Here is a 20,113-nt window from a genome sequence, read left to right as displayed (position 1 = left end):
GGGCTTTTCAGTCACAAACACCTGGCCTGGGGAATGAGGGGATGGGGCTGTTCTGCCTAACCCTTCTGTTTGCTTTTCCATCCATCTCCTCTGGGCTCAAAGAGAGCCAAGGAAGGCTGGTGGCTCATCACACCAGCTGGGCTCAGATCCATGAGTGGACAGGATGGTATTTAGAGCTTCACTCTCAGACACCGAGCCAAGCTGGTTGTGCCAAACATCCTGTACCTGATGTCTGCCATGATCATCTTGTAGTGGGCTAGTGGAGCATTTCTGTCCTACATTCCTTGGGCTTGGATGCTTTTTCCCCATTATCTATCTTCAGTTCATAAAGACTTCAAGTCCTTACACTGCAGAAGCTGAGGAAAGCAATACTGAACTTCCCATCTGAGGACCACATTCCTTCTGCTTTTGGAAGGGTAGCTGTGCTTTAGCAATGCAGGCAGTGGAAGCCAAGTGAATAGAAGGGATTCAGGAGACTGGAGAAGTTGTCTTTGTTTTGCAGCATTCTGCCAAGGGATTTCCCTCAGATGTTGTAAGAACAGCAGGCCTTGGGGTTACAGATGGTGATGTCGTCCCGAATCACTTTTCTAGGCAAAACTTTTTGGGCTGAATTCTTGCTGTTTCAGCCTTCCCTTTTCCCTGAGATGTTTCCAAGGACTATATAACAGCAGAAACCTGTACTGTTGGGTTGATGCAAAGAATTCCCAGGGAACAGGGACCTTACCCCCTGATCAATGCTGTGTGTGCAGCCTGGGGTGACAAAGCACAGCTGCAGTGACATTAGCGACAAAACTTACTGGAGAATGACCCCTCCTTTCCAAATGGATTTATCTGTGTCTATCTTCTCTGTGCTGTCTGCATTCATGTGCTCAGTTGTTCACTCTCCTGCCACAAATGGCAGCATTTATCTCTGATTAGGTCAGTGAATCTGGAGATGTCACAGTTGCCCTTTGAAAAGAGGGTGGCAGGAGCATGATTGTGAGTTGGTGCCTCCACAGCGCTTTGTCATTAGGTGGGGATCAAAAGGGATGGAAAGGAGACAAGTGAAATGGCAAGGGTGAATATCTCAAAGGAGATAAGAGAAGCTCGGGAGGGAAAGCAGCAGTTTTAGGGACAAGTGCAGTGAAATTCATGGGCAATACAGCAAGGGAGAAAATCATCCAGGTCTGAGCTGCTGGAACCTTGGGTACCCTGGCACCCTGTTAACACTTCTCTGAATGCCCTTGGGACCTGAGCTCCATTGCTGGCCCTCACTGTGTGGCCAAGGCTAAAAAAGGAGTAATGCTAAGGAGAATTTTACCAGCAGCACTCAAGCGACAGTGACGCTAGGATGCCTTGGCTGAGGGTGGGACCCTGTGTGAGATGTGTTCCGGGTGTAAAGTGCACATCTGAGTCCCCATGGGTGGGGGCACAACTGGCATGGAGCAGTTGAAGATGAGCAGCTGCCATGGGGCCAGGCTGAGGGTGTCAATGTGTGTCTTTGGAGCACAGAGCTGCTGTGATGCGTGAAAGGCAGGTGTGCAGAAATCAGCAAGGTGAATGAAGGAAAAGAGAAAAGTCTTGGTCTTCTTTGGGGTGGTTTCTGCCTGACCCTCTTTGTGAAAGAGCCAGCTTCAGGGGTTCCATCTAGAAACTTCCACTTTCCAACTTTCCTGATTGCCAAAGCCAGAATGAGAGAGTCTCAAAACTATTGCCTTCCTGTGGGTTTATTCCTTCCTCTGAAGCTGCTGCCAAAATTCTTCATTTTGTGTGTTCTTGACTGGAATGCTATGGACGTGACTTAAATCTTCCCAAGGTTTTTTCACATCCCTTTTTTTTTTGCATCAGCCTGCAGGACAGGAGGAAACAAGCAACACTTTCTTTCCCACAAGAGAGGTATTTCTAATACTCTGCTCTCCATGAAGCATTTTTGTACCTTTCTAATATCTGAGCACTGCAGAGACTCATGACTTCTGAGACCATGTCAGCAGACACCATCTGGGCTTGGATGCCCAAGGGGAAGTGTGTGCAATGCTGTGCCACACACAGCCTGGGCTGATCAGCCTGAGGTCTTTGATCCTCTCTTCTGAGATCTGTGCTGTAGCTGGGGAAATAAATGCAGCTAAACTTCCTGAAGTTGTATTGTAAAAGTGAGTGTTTCTTCAGTTTGGCCTTTCAGGTGAGGCAGAGGGAGCTGGGTGACTTGTGCAGGGCTGCAGCAGAAGCAGCTTGGATCTGTTTCAAGACCACCAAGCCCAGAAAGCTTTGAGGAGTGTAAAAGGGACAAAAAGTGCTTTGTGGTTGATCATTTTGTTTGCTAAAAATGGGCTGCAAAATTATCCTTATCAATTATTTTGGAATAATGTTAGGGAGGAATCACAAATTCAAGGATAACACAATTCAAGAAAGTCAAGATGAATCCTGTTTAGAGAGATTAATTTCAGCAAGCACGTGCCAAGCCCAAACTGGTTTTGTATCCAAATATGCCTTTAGTCTCTATAATATGAGCAGCGTGGGTTCTTTCGGATGTATTAAAATGAAAACCAGACCTGCTCCTCCAGAAGGGATTGATGCTGTTTTACACTTGTGGGAGAGAGCTGTTTGCCATAGTGAGAGAATTGCTTGCTGGGAATAGCCATGGTGAGGTTAATACTGCTTTGGTCCATCACAACAAGTTTAATTTTGATGCCTTGTGCAGGCTGACCTAGAACAGAGGCCAGACAGAGCTAAAGAAGAAAATAGGGATTTATTAGGAGGCCTACATGGATCCACCTTGGGCAGCACAAGAGCCCAGCCAGGGCTACACCCAAGGTGAACCAAAAAGGTCACAAAATGCACGACTGCTTACAGGGTCTCTCACTTTTATAAGTTCTGCTCCAGTGGCATATTGGAATTAATTGTCCAATTCCAGCTTTACCCCATGAAGTCCCATCCTGCTTGTTTTTCTCTCTCCAGCCCACATTGTTTGTGCTCTTGGGCCTGAGATTTGGATCATTTGTCCTTGGTGCCCAGCAGGAGCAGGAATTGTTTTGTTTCCCTCTGTGCACAGAGCTCACCATCCCCTCTTATGGAGCCCAGACCCACCCACTAAAGCAGCACAGAACCTGAAAAATATAAAAGCTCAAACCTGAGGCATCAATCTAACTAGAAAGACTGTGGATGCTGGCCCTTACATGGAGATGGCAGGTGGAGATTAAAATCCTGGCACAAATAGGTACTGTCAGTTCTAAAGGTAGGCTGGGATAGCACACAGAAACATCTGGCTGAGCTTAAACTGAAGTGGGAGTATCAGACTCTGGGCATAGAATTTCAGCCAAAATCACAAAGCTTCAGCTTCATTTCCATGAAGTAAGAAGGTGCCATGAAGAACAGGGATGTATCATCCTGATTTTTTAAGATTTTCTAAGCTTTCTGAATTTTACATTCTTGTAACAAACTTCTCACACACTTTATGTAAATTACTTATTGTTTTGCATTGTTTTATGGAGGAGGAGAAATTTGATGGACTGTTGGTTTGTCCAGTGTCATTGGAGAGGTGGCACTTTCACTCTCCAATCCACTGTCACTTTTGGGAAATCTGTAAATGTTGGAGTCAGAAAATAAAAAGTCTCTTTTTTACCTTGGAAAGAGCAGCGAGTCCACGTCGTGTTGTATCCTATAATGCCAGTGATGGACCTCCCAAGCTGAGCAAACACCCCGAGCAAGGGGAATCTCCATGGACAGCAAGCACAGAATGAATGTCCAAGGACCACACAGGTTCAGACTAGTCATGGATAATAAATTGAAATTAAACATGAAAAAAGAAATACGAGTAATGGAAGGAAAAAAAATGTTGGCCTGATAAACTGAAAGAGAACAGCTGTGGAGGAAGTGAAGCTGATGGACTTGAAGAAGGTGGTGTAGGTTGAGGTATGGCCCAAATCCTGAATTAATGCCTTGACTCATATTTCAGTAAGTTAATGTTAGTCAGTAGTGAAAATGTAAGTGTGGTAAGGTAAATTTAACATCTGGAATGGAAGCAAAATTTAGGCTAATTGCTATGAAAATATGATGGTCCCTGAGTGAGCTCTTTCATGGCTACAGAAAAAAAATGGCACTTGAAACTGCAGATGGATTTGACGGGATTTTTTTTTTAACTAATCTGTAAATTTGGGAACAGAGAAGTAGCAGATACAGTGCCTATCTTCAAAAATGGAAAACTTTCCTGCCCTGAAATTGATACATTTCCTAATTTTCTGCTAAATGTATCAACTCTTGGCATGGAGGAGGAAGGATGATTGAGTGTAGAGAGGCAGTGGAAGGGGATAAGGAAAAACATCTTCACGCAGGTACACACAAGGGCAGTCATTTCAGAACTAATTCATTATATTTTGCAAAAAGATTACTAACTTCTTAAAGGGTGATGCTATGGACTTAACCAAGAGTCAAGCAAAACTCTGATCTGTAACCTCCCTAAGGATCTTCTCTTCAGTGGCAGAAATAATCATGGAAATTACAAGGCAAAGATGGACCAAGTTAGGATTGAAGCTAGGGCTGACCTTATTTGTTATATTCTTTGCATATGAATTAGGCCAAATTAGAAATTTGGTCACGAAGTTTGCAGATGACACAGCTGGGATTAATGCCATTACTGTGGAAGACTGCTTTTTTAGAAAATTCAGTTTCAGTTTTCTAAACTGAGTTGTTCCTTTGGTCTGAGGATTGAAGGCAACAACAAGGGTCCAAGTTGCTTTTTTAGGATAAAAGGAGAAAGAACTTTTGCAATATTGTGAGAAGTTGTTCCTGAGAGAGGGTGGAGTAGAAGAGAAAAGGATGGATTGCCTTAATGACTCAAATGTAAGAAGCCCTTAGAAGACTTTAAATTCTTAGTAAAGACAAATCTCAAATATTAGTATAATTGTAGAAGCTGTTTGAAGACCCTATTTGAAGTACTGTATACAGTTTTAATCCCTGATATTTAAAAGAAATTAAATAACTAAATTACCTGGAATGGTGCAGAAGGATTCTTAGGATGGCCAGATCAGCCTTCAGAGGTTCATTTCCAATAAATAAAAAAGAGTGGGGAGTTTTTGTTGTTTAAACCTAGCCAGATGGTAGATTTACAAAGCATGCCAAGTTACTCTATAAACACATAAAGAAGGTACTTTCTTCAGTTTAAGTTTAATTCTGAGACCAAAGCTAATAGCTCATTAACAGATGAAGCTGAAAATTGCCAAAACTTTTGTAACCATTCTGAACAACTTTCTGCGAAACTTATGAGGTTGCTCCTTAAAAGAGGAGATAAACTGAGGTTAATATTAGAATGAGGGCTGGAAATTTTAATGGCACCAATTCTGGGATTCCCAGGAGAGCTGGTCATGGTAAGGAAGGGATGCAGGGTGCTTCACAGGTGTTAATCTTTGCTAACACTGATATTCTGCTCTGGGATTTGTCAGTCCCCCACTGAAGTCAGGGGGCTCCTGATTTCTGGGTCTGCTGCCGGTGTGAGATTGGGTGTGCTGGTTCTTTTGCTGGAATCAGAGGCTCTGATGCTCAGGGATCTGCCTTACTCATGTCCTTCTGACTTGGCAGATGGCTGTATTGCAGAAAAAAAGGGGATTTTTTTCCTCTGAGACTGACGTCGACTGCAGTGTGGAGCACAAACACACCCCAGCCACAGGCAGGGAGTTCCACCTGAAAAATTTCCTTCTCTAGCCAAGCAAATAGAGAACATTTTTTGTCTCTAAGCATCTCTTAACCTGGTCACTGGAGGCCTCTCTTTTGGTTAATACTAAGAATGGGGGATGTTTCTTGGAAAATCATCATCTGGAAAGGGTGGGAAAGAGGAGGACTTGAGTCTGGTAAAAATTTGCAAAGGAAGCACATTCAGCCTGTGGCTTCATCACATGCAGCCTTTCCATTTGAAAGATTTCTTACTTTTCCTTTCTTACTCTCTATTTTCTGAGGAAAAGAAAGGGATGCTGAAACAAATTATGCATTCCTGCTTTGTAAACCCCTGTGTGAGTTGCTTCCTTTCTTTTCCAACCATGGAAAACAAGGAGTTAAACTATACCCTGTTGTCACTATCCTGGAGGCTTTGGTTTGTACTCAGTGTTTCCCCATTGCTAACCTGCAAATATAGGTTTGAAGTGAAAAGCAGAATTTCAAGAAGAAAGAAGGGCTCCTCAGCCTCACTTATTTAAGCAGATTATGAAATTATGAAGGATGTAATTATTGTCCTCATGTTTTATTGCACATAATTATGAGGCAGCCTGGCTTCCATGTGCCTTCCTATGACTGATGCTTACCACAATGTGTGAAAGAGTTGGCACAGGATCCAAATAACCACAACAAATTGCACAGGACAGTTGTGCAATAATGCACAAAGACATGGACAGCCACAGATAATTTCAGCTCTTTTATTGAGATGCTCCTGAGACTTCTAAACATGTATTTTTTATTCTTGCATCCCCGTTGAGTGTGACCTTTTCATACCCTGAAATCAAAGAGAAGTGTCTGACAGAAATGAAACAAAAATGGAGAGAGCATGATTCCCATGTGACTCAAATTATCTCATTGTTCAGATGAGGTTCAGATGAGGGAGAATTCTGCTGTTCTTTTTTGAAATTTATCTGCATTTTGCTGTTCTGGTGGGTTAAACATGCCGGTCTGCCAGATGCCCATCTGGCATGCTCTCTCTCCCTCCTCAACAGGACATGGGGAGTAAATAAGATGGGTTAAGATAAGAACAGGGAGATCACCCATTACCATCACATAAAAACCAGCGTTGACATCAGAATGATTCAGTTAATTTACTTTTTTTGGTTAATAAATTTAATTTCATTAATTTTATTGCCAGTTGATTACAGAATGAGGTAGTGAGAAATAAAATTTTAAAAATTCTTCCTCCCACCCCCACTTTTCCGAGGCTCAGCTTCACTCTTGACTCTTGTCTGCCCAGGACAGGGACAACTCCTGATCTCTTCTGTCAGATGCTGTCTCACTCCTGAATCCCTCCCTAAGGCCCACCACAGTGCCTGCAGCAAGAGACGTGAGGTTTAGACTCCCTTTGGCAATGGCAGGGCCCTGATCTGAGCTGCTGTTACAGTTTTGGTCTGCACAAACCTTTCTGGGATCTCTGGGATGTGCTGTGTTGCAGCTGTAACAGATTGCTAACCGCTCTCAAAGACAGGCAATTCCTTAACCTTCATTTCTAAAACCTAAAAGCTTTAAATCCAAAATCTGATGAGCTGTGCCTTTAGGAGGGCCCTTGCAAACTGCAGCACAGCTCAGCTTTCCCTTCTCTGCAGGGCAGCACCCATGAAGGGGTCCCACGTTTGCTCCTTGCAGAGAAGGCCAGGAATGGTGCAGGGCAGGAAATGAGGCAGAAATAGAAAATAAAGAATTCTGCAACCAGAATATCCCTGAGCAACCTTCAGCTGCAGGGCAGGATGATTCCCTGCATTCATTCTCCTGGCAGCTTTCTAAATGGAGCAGTTGTCAGCCTGTGGAAGGTATCACAGCTCTGCTGAGGCTGTTGCAAGAGGACCTGGCCTTGCAGGTTAAAAACTGTGGGGTTTTTTAATAGAATTTTTCTGTCTTGGGAAGTGCTGTTCTCAAAGGAAATGAGGGGGTTTTGCACCGTCTGATGGATGGCTCCACGTCAAATAATCCCTCTGCAGCTAACAGTACTGGGAAAAAAGCTGTACTTTTTTCAGAAGGCAGAGACTGATTAACATCCCCTGGCACAGATTCTTTGCTGATTCACAGGCCAGCTCTAGGCCTGGGGGAAATTCAGTTGTAGGGATGGATAAAACAGTTACTGCTTCACCAGGATCTGCCATAATTTCCTTGATAATCTCTTTGTTGCTACCCAAAATGGGATTTCAGGATAATGCCTTGGCACTATTTCAAATACCCCATGCCTAAAAGTGGTTTAAATCTTAGATAAGTACATGTAAAATATAACTGTATTAATTTGTACATGATGGATTTGAGCCATAAAAGGCAAGGTGAAACTGAGAATTTGGTCACGTCTGCTATTGTTTCAGAGCCACCAGCCTTTTTAAAAATAAACCCCAATGAATGCTCTGAAAAGGCTTAAAAGTACAAGGTGATTTCCAATTTCAGTTGGCTTTTTTTATTCCACCTCTTTTATGTGCTGTCCTGCAATCCTAGCCTTAGTCATTACATTACAGGGTGTGAAGTATTTCATGTTTTCGTGTTGAATAAACCCAAGACCTGAGATTTAAACACAGAAAGCTGCTGTGTTTGAAGTGAGGTGTGTTTTTCTCTTTCAGTACTGTTTGGGAGTCTCACCATCACTTGTGCTGTTTGATACTGTTATCTATTTTGGTCACAAACTTTCATAAGCCAAAGGAGCCGATAATTTGTGAAGTTTTGATGGCCCCCAGTTCTCACGTGTCGTTCAGAGAAGCCATCAGATGGTGAAGGGAGGAACGTAAGGAATCTCATCAGGATCTGAAAGGGGAACCACTTAGGGTATCTTGCTGAAGTTGCTGATTTTTCTCTGTGCCCTAAGCAGCAAATCTCTTCTCGGAACAAGAACTTTGTGTAAATTAAATGCAGCCAACTCAAAGGACACCTATGCTAACTTGGATGCAAATGGTGAGCTGTAAGCAAGTGCCTCCCCACAGGAGTAACTCTTGCTGGCCTTTGCACTGTTTCCACTCTAGGTGAGACCCTGCAGGGATCCCAAACCCATCCTGCTGCCATTAGCAGTCGTCACCCCAAAGTTATCCCTGTTGGCACTGTGGTACTATGTCTGTGATTCATGTCTGTCCTACTTTTGGGTAGTCCACCCACAAGTAATTGTTTCAATCTGCTGTGGGCTTGCTTTGTTGAGGAAAGAGAACATTGAGTCCCAGCTTGTCCTGGTGTAAAGATCTAACAGGGTTTTTTTTTTCTTTTTTTGTATTCTTTGAAATGATCCCTGTACAGCTGGATCAGGGAAGGAGGGAGGTGAAATTTTGACATCTGGCTCTGCAAATGGCTTGAGGAGGAAGGATTCTGCTTGATCAGGGACTGGTGGTTTTTGGGCAGGCATATTCCTATGCCAATAGGCCAGACTCCATTCAAAGTACAAGTGAAACAGGTAGCTGCCACTTCACATCTAGAAAGGTGTCAGCAGTGCCTGGGTGTGACATTGCGGTTTGGGGTTTGAGTGGGATGCGGAGGTGGCATTAAGTACTTTGATTTAAAACTCAGTCTAACTTTAGGTGCCCGAGGATCAGCCTAGCAGAAGGTAGGCTCTAAGGCTGTGTCTTCACTGTGAGTGTGTGAATTGGTGTCTGTATTTAGAGCTGAGCTGACAGAGCACAGGTGTGGCTGTTCCAAATCAGAGACCATTCTTCTCCTGTTTGTCCATGCTGAGTAAGCAGCTCTTTGTGCACAAGAAGAATCTGTGGCAAATTAATTTTGGTACTAGGAATGCTACAAAAAACCTGAAAATTAAAACTAGTAGTGGTCACTGTCCATGCATCAAATTCAAAGCAGAAATCTCTGTTGAATACCTCAGACTGCACCTGTGTGTTAAATTGCTGTGAAGGCCAATGGGTCAAGCATCCACAAATTGGGAAACACAGCCTTAGAGCTGCCCATGCATCTTTGCAAACTTTTATTCACTGGTCATATTCTTGCTCTGTTTGCATGCTCTGGGACCTTACTGCCTTCAGGGCAAGGGTGAGGATGGCCCTTAATTTTATTTTATTTTATTTGTCAAATGTGTGCAAATGACCTTTTCATCTAACCTGCAGCTATGGATCCATGTAGCTGTAAAAATAAGAGGCATCTCAGAGAAGGAGGAATACACCATTAACAGCCACTTTTAAGAGGTTTTGGTTTTGTTATTTGCTCAGCAACACATAAAAATGCTGTTTATGGAGGGATAAAATGAAATGTTCCAACTCTCCTGAAGTCATCTGTGAGTGTGCTGTCTGTCAGCTTGCAGTCCTCTGCTCTGTGCCCCAGGTATGGTCCAGCTTCTGTGGCAATTACACACAGACTGGATCTCCCTTCCTTATTGGATCAGATCCATCCCTAATGGATGATATTTGCTGTGCAGCAAATGAGTCCTGGTGTCCTAAGCATGTGTGGTTCACCTGCACACAGATAACTAGAATTATACTTAGCATTTGCAAAGCAGTTTGCATTCTATTTCCTCAACTTTGAATAGTCCAGCCACTGACATGAAAATACTCTCTTTTAAAATGTTTCTGTTGTACCCCTGTATTATTAGCACTATGTCAAGATGTGACACTGGCCAAATCCAGGAGGTCTTTGCATCCCCCACGGATCTCTGCATCCCCCATGGATCCTCACGGGCTGAGGGTGAATCTCTTCATCCCCTGTGGGTCCCCATGGCCTGTGGATGAATCTCTGCAATCCCCATGAATCTCAGCATCCTCCATGGATCTCAACATGCCCTGTGAATCCTTGTGGGCTGTGAGTGGATCTCTGCATTCCCTACTGATCTCTGCATTCCCCATGGATCCCCATGGGCTGTGAGTGGATCTTTGCATTCCCCATGGATCTCTGCATCCCCCATGGATCTCTGCATCCCCCATGGATCTTTGCATTCCCCATGAATCCCCAGGGGCTGTGGATGAATCTCTGCATCCCCCATGGATCCCCACGGGCTGCAGGGGCACAGCTGCCTCACCATGGTCTCACCACAGCCTGCAGAGGAATCTCAGCTCTGGCTCCTGGAGCACCTCCTGTCCCTCTTTCTCCTTGGTGTCTCTGTGTTGTTCCCTCACAAGTTCTCATCTCCTCCTCTGACTAGAAGGAAAAATAAGTTTGTATGTGCCCACTTTGTTTTGATTTTCTTCTTAGACCTGTTATCACAGAGGCATTACCAACACCCCTACCTGGCCCAGCCTTGGCCAGCAGCATGTCCATCCTCAGAGCAGCAGGGCCTGGCCATGCTGGCCATGGTGGGAGCTCCCAGCAGCTCCCCACAGAAACCACCTCTGTGCCCCTCCTGCTACCAAAAACCAGGCTGAGCAAACCCAACAGGCACTGCAGGAGAAGCAAGCAGGGCTGGCAGTGCTGGGTGGAAGAGGAGCTGCCTGCTGCCCCTCCTTATCCAGCAGACATTTCCAGGATCTTCAGAGGAGAACATTTTGGCCAAGTGAAGAGCCAGAAGGTGACTGCCTGTGGTTAAAGAGCAGAGACTCTCTGTGGCTGTCAGCTCCACCCTGGGAAGGGCAGAAGGAGAGCAGGAAAGCCCCAGGAAGGCACAGCTCCAGCCCAGTGCCTTTTCCCCACCTGTGGGTATCTCTTGCTGATGTGGAACAGCTGCAGGCACTCAGAAGAAATTGTTGTCTGTTTTAAACTTCTTTCCTAGCAAATTGTAGACTTACGGAGTCCCCTGTTTGTTATGCATTGCTCATCTAGTTCATCCAAGTGGGAACAGACACGCTGAAGTGTAGGGAGGGAAAACTGGGAAACTTTGAGTCCTTCCAGACACACAGCCCCAAGAGATCATGCACAAAGGGAAATAATGACAATGCATTAAATGAGAGGGAAAGGAGACCAAGCACTGCCTTGAATTGAAAAATCATGTGAATGTCTTTACTGCAAGACACTTGCAAAGCAGCTTGGAATTCCTGGTCTGCCAGTTTTGAGTGCCACAGCCAGTGAGAGGAAGGCCATGCTCTGTGGAGAATGTGGTCTGTGTTGCTCAGTATTACTCAAAATTAATGGCTAGGCTGGATGCAGGGTGCTGCAGGGATCAAATCTTCCTGCTGCACCTGAAAATTAAACATTCATCTTTGTGTGTCCCCATATTTTTTCCTCTGTCTCCAAGCAAGTGAGATGAAGCTCTGTGAGGGACAGTGGGTAAGCAGCCATCACCCTGTCACTGAAGTCCTGGCTCAGGAATCAAGGCAGATGTGCTATAATTCCAGATCTGTTTCAGCTCATCTGACTTCATGCTCATCACTTCAGCACTTTTGTTTCCCTACGAGCTGGAATGTGAATTCCCCTTTTCTGTACTTAGGACAGAAGGCTTTTTGGGCAGGGAGTCCATGATGGTGCAGTCCTACTTACCACAGCCCTCTCACTGAAACTGCAGCAGTGAAGAACAGGTGCCAGAGTAGGGAAAAGGCTGCCCCCAAGGCTGGGACCCCTCCAGGCACATCAGGAGCTGTCCCACCAGTGGCATGAGCAGACCTGACCAGGTGAGACTTGAGTTACCTGCTTAGTCCCACAGGCAGAGCTCAGATGAAGTCTGCGGGTGAATTCCAGCAGTTCTGGAATTCAGTTCCAATTTCTGAGCACCCTTTGTAGAAATGGTTCCTGCTCTCAGTTCTGATCTTATGTTCACAGCACTGGTCCAAGTTCATCACAGCAGAGGCAGGACAGCTCCATTTTGGGCTGCAGTACTCCAATGGGATTCCAGGAAAAAATCACTGAAGTAATGATGGGAACCATATCCTTATTGCATTTCTTTGCACATCTAATTAAAAGTATCAACTAATTGAGAGTATCAACTAATTAAGAGTAACAACTGAACGAGTATTAAAAGCTACTAGTAAAAATTCATCTTGTCTCTGCCCTTGAAGGCATACTTAAATTCCTTTGAAGGCAGACTTAAATTCCTGCTCCTTTTAAAGTTATCCAGACGAGCTGTCAAAACAAAGCTAAGGATGAGCACTGCTGAGGGCAGGGCAGTGCCCTCAGTCCCCACATATTAAAAGGCCACATGGTTAAGATGATGTTACTGGGCTGCATGGATGTCCTGTCTCCCCCCATTTACGTAGGACTTACTATAAACAGTGAGAGATAAATTGTTTATATGGATTTCCCCAGCAAGTAATATTAGTGTATAACCCAGCTTGTGTTTTCAGTGACTGTTGTGAAACTGTCTGAATTTCAGCACACAAACAAATATCGTATTTTAAAAACATACATATAAACATGTTAGTGGCCTGGAAAGTATTTCCTAATAGATCTTCATCAACAGTGAAAACAAATTGGTTCACTTAGACTGGTGATAAGTGGTATGTACACTATTATATGTTTTGATTCCTTGATATCTTCCCTTTCCTTGCCAGTAACCCAGCTGTGTATTGGGCTGAGGTCTGCACTTGGCTGGCTCCAGCCCAGCAGGGTTTGAATGTCCATCCAAACCTCCAGCAGGGTTTGGATGTCCTCCCTGTGGTTGGAACCTGAAAGTCTTGGAAGCATAAAGCACCTCATGCATTCTCCTGTTCAGAATGAACAAAATCCAGGGTGATTTGGATCAAAATCTGATGTAGGTGAGGTCCCTAGGATGTTTTTTTTTCAGTGCTTTCTCAAAATGTCCTTGTTGCCTCTGCTGTTCCTGTCTTGGAGGTAGAGGCTCTGTCCCAGGGAGGGGATGAGCAGGACTGAATTCCTTCTGAGGCTCATCTAAGGGCTTGCACCTCTCTTGTCTGAGGCAGCAGCTCCATCTGAGCCCATCCTTTGTGGAACCCCTCAAATGGGTGGGGGAGGAGAATCAAAAATTCTTATCTCTGAAGAAATTCTTATCTCAGAGCATTGGTGGTGTCCTTCAGGGAGGATGGGAGCCTTTCACTGGGTACCTGCTGCAGCTGCCAGGCCACAGCAGAACATGCCATGGGCAGCCCTGAGGGCCTCCAGGTGGCAGAGAAACAAAGTCTGCTCTTTATCCAGTGCCAGGAAGAGCTCATGGCACAGGGTTTTCTGTTCTTTGCCCCAGCCTGACCTCTGGCTTCGTGCTTGTCTAGACAATTGTTTGCAGAGGGAGGAAAGGGAAGGTGGCTGTGAGCTGGCTGCCCTGGCTCTGGCTCTGGTGCTTTCATCAGCACACTGAGCAGCTCTTCAGTGCCTCTGGCACAAAGGAGGAGCAGCTCCACTGTTAGGGTAGGAAATACACAAATTAATGAATGAACACAAAGGGAGCATAAATATGAGAGCGTATAAATGTGATTGTAAGTGGCAGGGCTGGGGCAGAGTGGCTGCAAGTCATTTTGTTGGAACCCAGGGCACAGGGAATATTTCCCTTCCTGTCCTGAAAAGTCCTGATTCCCAGGAGAACACTGCTTTTAACCTTCATCCATGGAGAAAGCTTCCAAGACTTTGGGATTAATTGGAATCTACAAGTGTGTGAAACAGACAGTAGTGTAGTTTATCACATGGTGAAAAACATTTGGGTTTTTAGTATGGAGGTAGACTGGAGACAAGATGGAGGATTTGGGGCATTGTCTGATCTCCTTGTTCTTCATCTCTTCCATTTTCTGCAGTGTTGGTGGCACAGGGTGATTGGTTAGAAAGAGCCACAATGCAGATGTTATGTGAACAGAAAAATAATTATTTATTGGTAGAAAGGTAGAAATCAAATATGTTCTAAGAGCTAATTGGATAAAATAGCTTTAAAAGACCTTGGACCTGTGTGTCTTGTGACTTTTGGTGCCTTCTCTTTGTATGTTGTCTGGTGTACAGACATCATGCAAAACTTCTGATGAGAGAAAAATAAACAACAACCTGAAGACCAAAAAACCTAAAGTCCTGTTTGTCTCTCAACCCTGGCACAGAATTTTTTAGGGGTCTCCCCATCAGGGGGACCTCAGGGGGTGGCAGGTTTCACATATTTGAAGTCTTCCCAGCCACACAGAACTTCTCCAGAGGGGTAAGATGATGATTCCCTGCAGGGTTTTTGGGGCAGGTACAGGAAAACCAAAGGAATCATTCTGAAATCCATGTGAATATTATTATTAACATTCACCATTCAGTCTGTAATGCAGGTTTCACAGAGCAGTTTGCTTAACAATACAGAAAGAAATTCCTGCTGCCACTGTTCAGGGGATTAGTAGGTGGCTGAGCAGCAGATTTTGGTGCATGTTGCTCTAGATCCCCAAATATTTGATCTCATGATGTGTTTCTTCACACTTGACTAAGCTACTGTAAATTGTCATCTTCTCCACATAAAGGGGAACCTCAGATCAAAAGGCACATGTGTGCTGAGAACAGAAAGCTTATTAAAGTGTCAAATTTCCAGAGAGGATGTCAACATCAGTTACATGAAAGAGCTGTATATTCCTCAGGGGTACAAAGAGTCTGGCTTTAGGCTGTTTCTCTGCATGTGTCTCTGTACCCTCTGCACTGACCACAATCCACCTATTTTACACAGCTGGTATCAGCCCAGTTGAAAGGAGGATCATCCCAAATTGCTGTAGTTTTGGCACAGCAGGGCTGATGAGTGCAAGACAGAGCTCAGCTGAAATCCACTGATAGGACAGTGCAAGCTCCAAGTTCTGGAGGGCTCCTCTCAGAGCTGTATCTATTTTCAGCACCAGATCCCAGCTTTGCCAAAGCTTTTCCACTATGCCCAAGGGGCAAAGGGTTAAGCCATGTCTAATTTTTCATTGTGCACTGCAAGGTTTTCCAGCTTTTTCTCCAAAAGAGTTGTGCCAAACAAGACTTTACAGGTTACAGGTTCACCCCTGGTTCCCACCCTCACTAGCTTTTCTGTAGTCCCTTTTCTTAAAAGTATTTAAACACATCCCCAGATTTCAGTACTGCTGCTCAGGCTGGTGTTTAAATGACTGGTCAGATCATGAGGTGCTGCTCAGGTGTTTCCTCTCCCTCATGTGAGAAATGACCTGTCCCTGCTTCACTTCTCATGGGTATAGACTTGCTGGATGTGAAGGGAATATTCACGAGAGAAGAATGGGAAGAATTTGCATGACCTTTTAGGAGAAGGGCTGCACATACAATTAACTTGATCTGCAAATATGTGTTTAAAATTTAATCTGATGAGGATCAAAAGCCAGTGGAATTACTCACTCTGGCCTAAAATGCAAGTTCCTGGATTAGCTTTAGATATGGAATTTGAAAGATCTTCCCATCATTCAGCTCCAGCTATGCAGTCATGACACATATTTGAAGGAATCTGTTTTTTTTTTCCTGACTGGCATTCTTTTCAAGACACCCCCTCAGTAAATTCCTGGGCTACTGAGATCGGTACAAAAATAGCTAAATTTGGAGCTTGCTCTTGTATTCCTCTCTTCACCACATCTTGCAACACCTTCCATGCATCTCAAAAGTTTGTAAAAGTTTTTCAAAGTTAAATCTCATAATGAGGTCCATATCAGGGAACACTTAAGTGCTTACATAATATAGCTATTATTCTTATATGGTTTACTCGATCTTCTCTTATTGCTAATCTCAAATATTCAAAAATTTTGATAAAGGCCTCAAATACTGTGAAAGCAGGTATACAACCTGGAGCCTATCAGAAGCAGAATACTTCATTTCTGCTATCTTGGAATCTCTTGATACCTTTCTCGTTTTCCTTTTCTTTTTTCCATTTTCCTCCAAAGCCTCTCAGGAAAAGAGCAAACCCTTTAACTAGCATTGCTGGTAGCTGGAGCTGTGAGAAATCAGTGGCAAGGCTGTTTAAAATGTTGTGGCTGTTTGAGGAGAGGTGGCAGAGAGCTGTCACCATTCCAGGAGTGTTTAGGAGTACTGGGAGCAGAAGTCTTGTTCTGCATCAACCACCCCTCTCCTGGAAGTGTTTGAAGGGCTGGAAGGACCCAAAGCCAGTTCTCTCCAGGGAGCCTACAAGGATGGAGCTGGGGGAAGGTGTTGCCTTGTGACAGCAAGAAGTGAGCTGGGGGCTGCAGGATGGAGGAGCATCCAGCTGACCCCTCTGCCAGTATGGTGTAATGGAATCCTTGGTCTGATTTTTATACTGGGAGTGAGTCATACCCCTGTGACTTCCCTTCTGTGGCTCTTCTGTGAATTGTTTACCCTGCAAGGACAGGATGTGTTGCCTCCAAATCCCTTCTACTTCTTCAGAAGTTTGCCATAAGAGGAGGCAGCTTGTTGGCCATGTCAGCAGATATCTTCTGCAGCAGCAGGGCCTCACCATGAAGCAGTTTCTCCCGAAACCAGTCTGGACCCCTTGTAGTGTTTATCAAAGAGTCCCAAAGCAGATGTGTGTTCTGCATTGTGCAGTAGAGGCTGTGGTAGCAGTACCCAGTGACAGCTGAGGTGCTCTGGGGAGGGATGGCCTGAAATCAGAATTTCCTCTTCACAGGTTGAAGTTGTATGGCAGAGGAAAGAAACGCTTTTGTGTGTTTCCATCTCAAATGAGATGAAACGTGGGATTGGCCAAATTTGTGCTGGGAGAGCCATTCAGTGTGAAATCCTACTTCAAAAGACCTGAAACAGAAGTGGATTTTGCTCTTGAGCTTGAAAAGATCCAGGGATCCATAGCAGAGGCAGGTGTCCAAGGAGGGCAGAAGTGGTGGGAGAGCCCTGTGCTGGCCAGCCTGGTGACACCACCCAGGGCTGCACCACAGTTGTGTTCCTGGCACTCTGGTCCATTCCTGGGATATTCTGAATAGGCACTTTTCTTCATAAGAAGGGAAAAAATTGATAATCAAGTCCATATGTGGCACTCTCTGGGTTATTTCCTCAGTGCTCTTATCACTGGTTATGGTCCACGCTGATGGTGTTTGGTTACAAAATCTCAGAATCACAGGATCAGTTTGGTTGGAGAAGACCTCTGAGATCAGCAGGTCCAGCCCATGACCCGACACCCCCTTGTCACCCAGACCATGGCACTGGGGGCCGTGTCCAGTCCTTAAACACCTCCCAGGGCAGCCCATTCCAGTGTCCAGCCACCCTTTCTGTGTAGAAATTCCTGTGAATGTCCAACCTGAACCTCCCCTGGCGCAGCTTAAGGCTGTGTCTTCTTGTCCTCTCAAAAATAACGTGGGAGAAGAGGCCAAAGCCCACCTGGGTACAATCTCCTTTCAGGCAGTGATAAGGTTACCCCTGAGCCTCCTTTTCTCCAGGCAAAACAACCCAACTCCCTCAGCCACTCCTCATCAGACTTGTGCTCCAAACCCTTCATCAGCCTCATAACCTTCTCTGGACATGCTCCAGCATCTCAACATCCATCCTAAATTGAGGGACCCAGAACTGGACCCAGAACTGGAGGTGTGGCCTCAGCAGGGCTGAGCACAGGGGAGGAATCACGTCCCTGCTCCTGCTGGTCACACTGTTCCTGGTAACAGGCAAGGTCTGTTCCCCTGGGTCCCGTGGCTGGGTTTCATCTCTGCACTTCTGGTGACCCTAAGAAAATCATAGCATCTTGCTGTGACTTCCTTCCCTCTCTCTGAAGTGTTGATGATACTTTCATTCTCTCCATGAGGTGTTCTGCCTGTTAGACCAAAACCTGTGGGAGATTAGATAGCAGCATTCATGTAACTAGAACTGGGAAAGTAACTTCTGTTAAGAAATCAGTTTCAAAATATTGTTTCTAGTCTATCTATGAGCAGAAGTGCCAGATTTTCTAGACTAGTTGGAAGACTTAAAGAGCTTCCAACTTTAAGCTCTTGTGAGCTCTCTTGTACTGCAAGCAAAGGTGCTGTGAACCCCCAGAGCACAGAGAAACCTGGATGTGGCTGGTTTCTCACAAAGCATCTGCTCACCTCCCATGGTGAGGCAGCTTTTGGTGTGCCTAGGAGGTGGAGGAGCTGTGTATGGTGCAAGCTCTTCTCTGATCTGGGAGGAGAGAGCAGAAATCCAAAGTGCCGTGACTCAGCCTCCACTCAGCTGTGAAACAAAGACCTGCTCCATTCACCCAAAGAGGATTTAGAGGATGGATAATTAAACAGGTAAAAGCTTTTGTCACTCTGCAGGGATGGGAATGACCGAGTTACATCTCCACTGGCTCTCTTGGCAGGCTGTTTCAGCAGTTTTGAGCTTTCCATGCACTTGTCTTTAGAGCTGAAATTAACAGTCCATAATTTGTGGTGCCAGACTGAATTCACTCCCTGGAAAAACCCCATTGGGACAGTTAATTTTTGCCCTGGAGGCACAGGCTGTGTCATCAAAGGAAAGGCTTTTCAGAGCAGGCATCATCCCTCCAGGACCAAAGCCAGATTTCTTAGCTACGATGTCCTCATCTGCCTCATTTTATTGCACTGAGCTGCACAAGTCTTGAGCACTGGAAGTTAGAACCAAAATTAATGATAGTTCTGCTTACACAATAGAAGCTACTCTGTAAAAGTGGGTCCTCAGTAGTTTTCTTGAAGCAACCCAAATTAAAGGTTTTCATTTGCCTTTCCTCTGTGGTTGGGCTCATGGTCTGTGAGCAGAGGGGCAGCACCATCCACTCATTTCACTGACCCAGTGAAGTTTGCCTTGTTTTTGAGACCCAGGCAGAAACCACTGTGTCTTTGGGCAGTTCAGAACTGGGGCTGTTTCACCCCACCAGGCTTGATGGGGTGACTTTGGGAGCAGCCTGAGAAGCCCCTGCAGGGAAAGTGTCCCCAACAAGGGGGGGTCTGCACAGCATCATCAGAAATGTCTCTGTGTGGGAGATTAGGGCTCTTGGACAACTAACCAATGTGATTAAGTAGAAGCTACTTTGTTGTTTGCATTATTTTTATTTATATTTTCTAACACTACTGTACACGCTGATCACGCATTTCTTGATTGGTGTTTCTATGAGTTCACGTGGTTTATATGTACTTCTCAGGAGATGTGATTGGTTACAGTTTAAGTGTTTCACTGTTCTCTTTTATTTAGTTCTTGTGGTCTTGGAATTTTGATTTTTAGTTTCTTTTTTCTTTAGTTCAAAAAAGTTCAATTTATGTCTTAGTAACCTTGAGTCCTGGATTGTAAGATAAGTGTGTATTCCATTTGCCAGCTGTTAGAGGTGGAGCAGTTCTCTGCTGTTCACTGGGCAGTTTTCTTTATCTCTTCCACAATCAATCCTCCCTCCAGGAGTTCTTTTTTGTTCATGAGCCATTAATTATTAATTATCTTCTGTCCATGGCCAGTGAGTGTCCCTGCATGGCTGATCAAATTCCACCATCCCATGGGGAGATGCTCCGCCCAGGGGAGGAGCCAAGCATTCCTGCCTGGATACAATCTGAGCCTGGCCCACCACAGCAGCCTTTGCCCCCTGCATTGCCAGAGGAGCAGCTTTCTGCTGCCCTGCATGGCCAGAGGGAGCCCAGGCCCATCTGCAGCAGCCCTGGAGCTGCAGAGGAAAACTCCCCCCTTGTGCAGGATCCCTGCTGCAGCAGAGCCACAGCTGGCACTGCAGGAGGGCTGAGCCCCCATGGATGGGGCTGGGACACCTCCCTGACACACAGGGGAGCAGCTC

The sequence above is a fragment of the Zonotrichia leucophrys genome, chromosome 8 (assembly GCF_028769735.1).
Source record: "Zonotrichia leucophrys gambelii isolate GWCS_2022_RI chromosome 8, RI_Zleu_2.0, whole genome shotgun sequence".
In the NCBI taxonomy this organism is placed as follows: domain Eukaryota; kingdom Metazoa; phylum Chordata; class Aves; order Passeriformes; family Passerellidae; genus Zonotrichia; species Zonotrichia leucophrys.
This window is presented reverse-complemented; position numbering follows the sequence as displayed.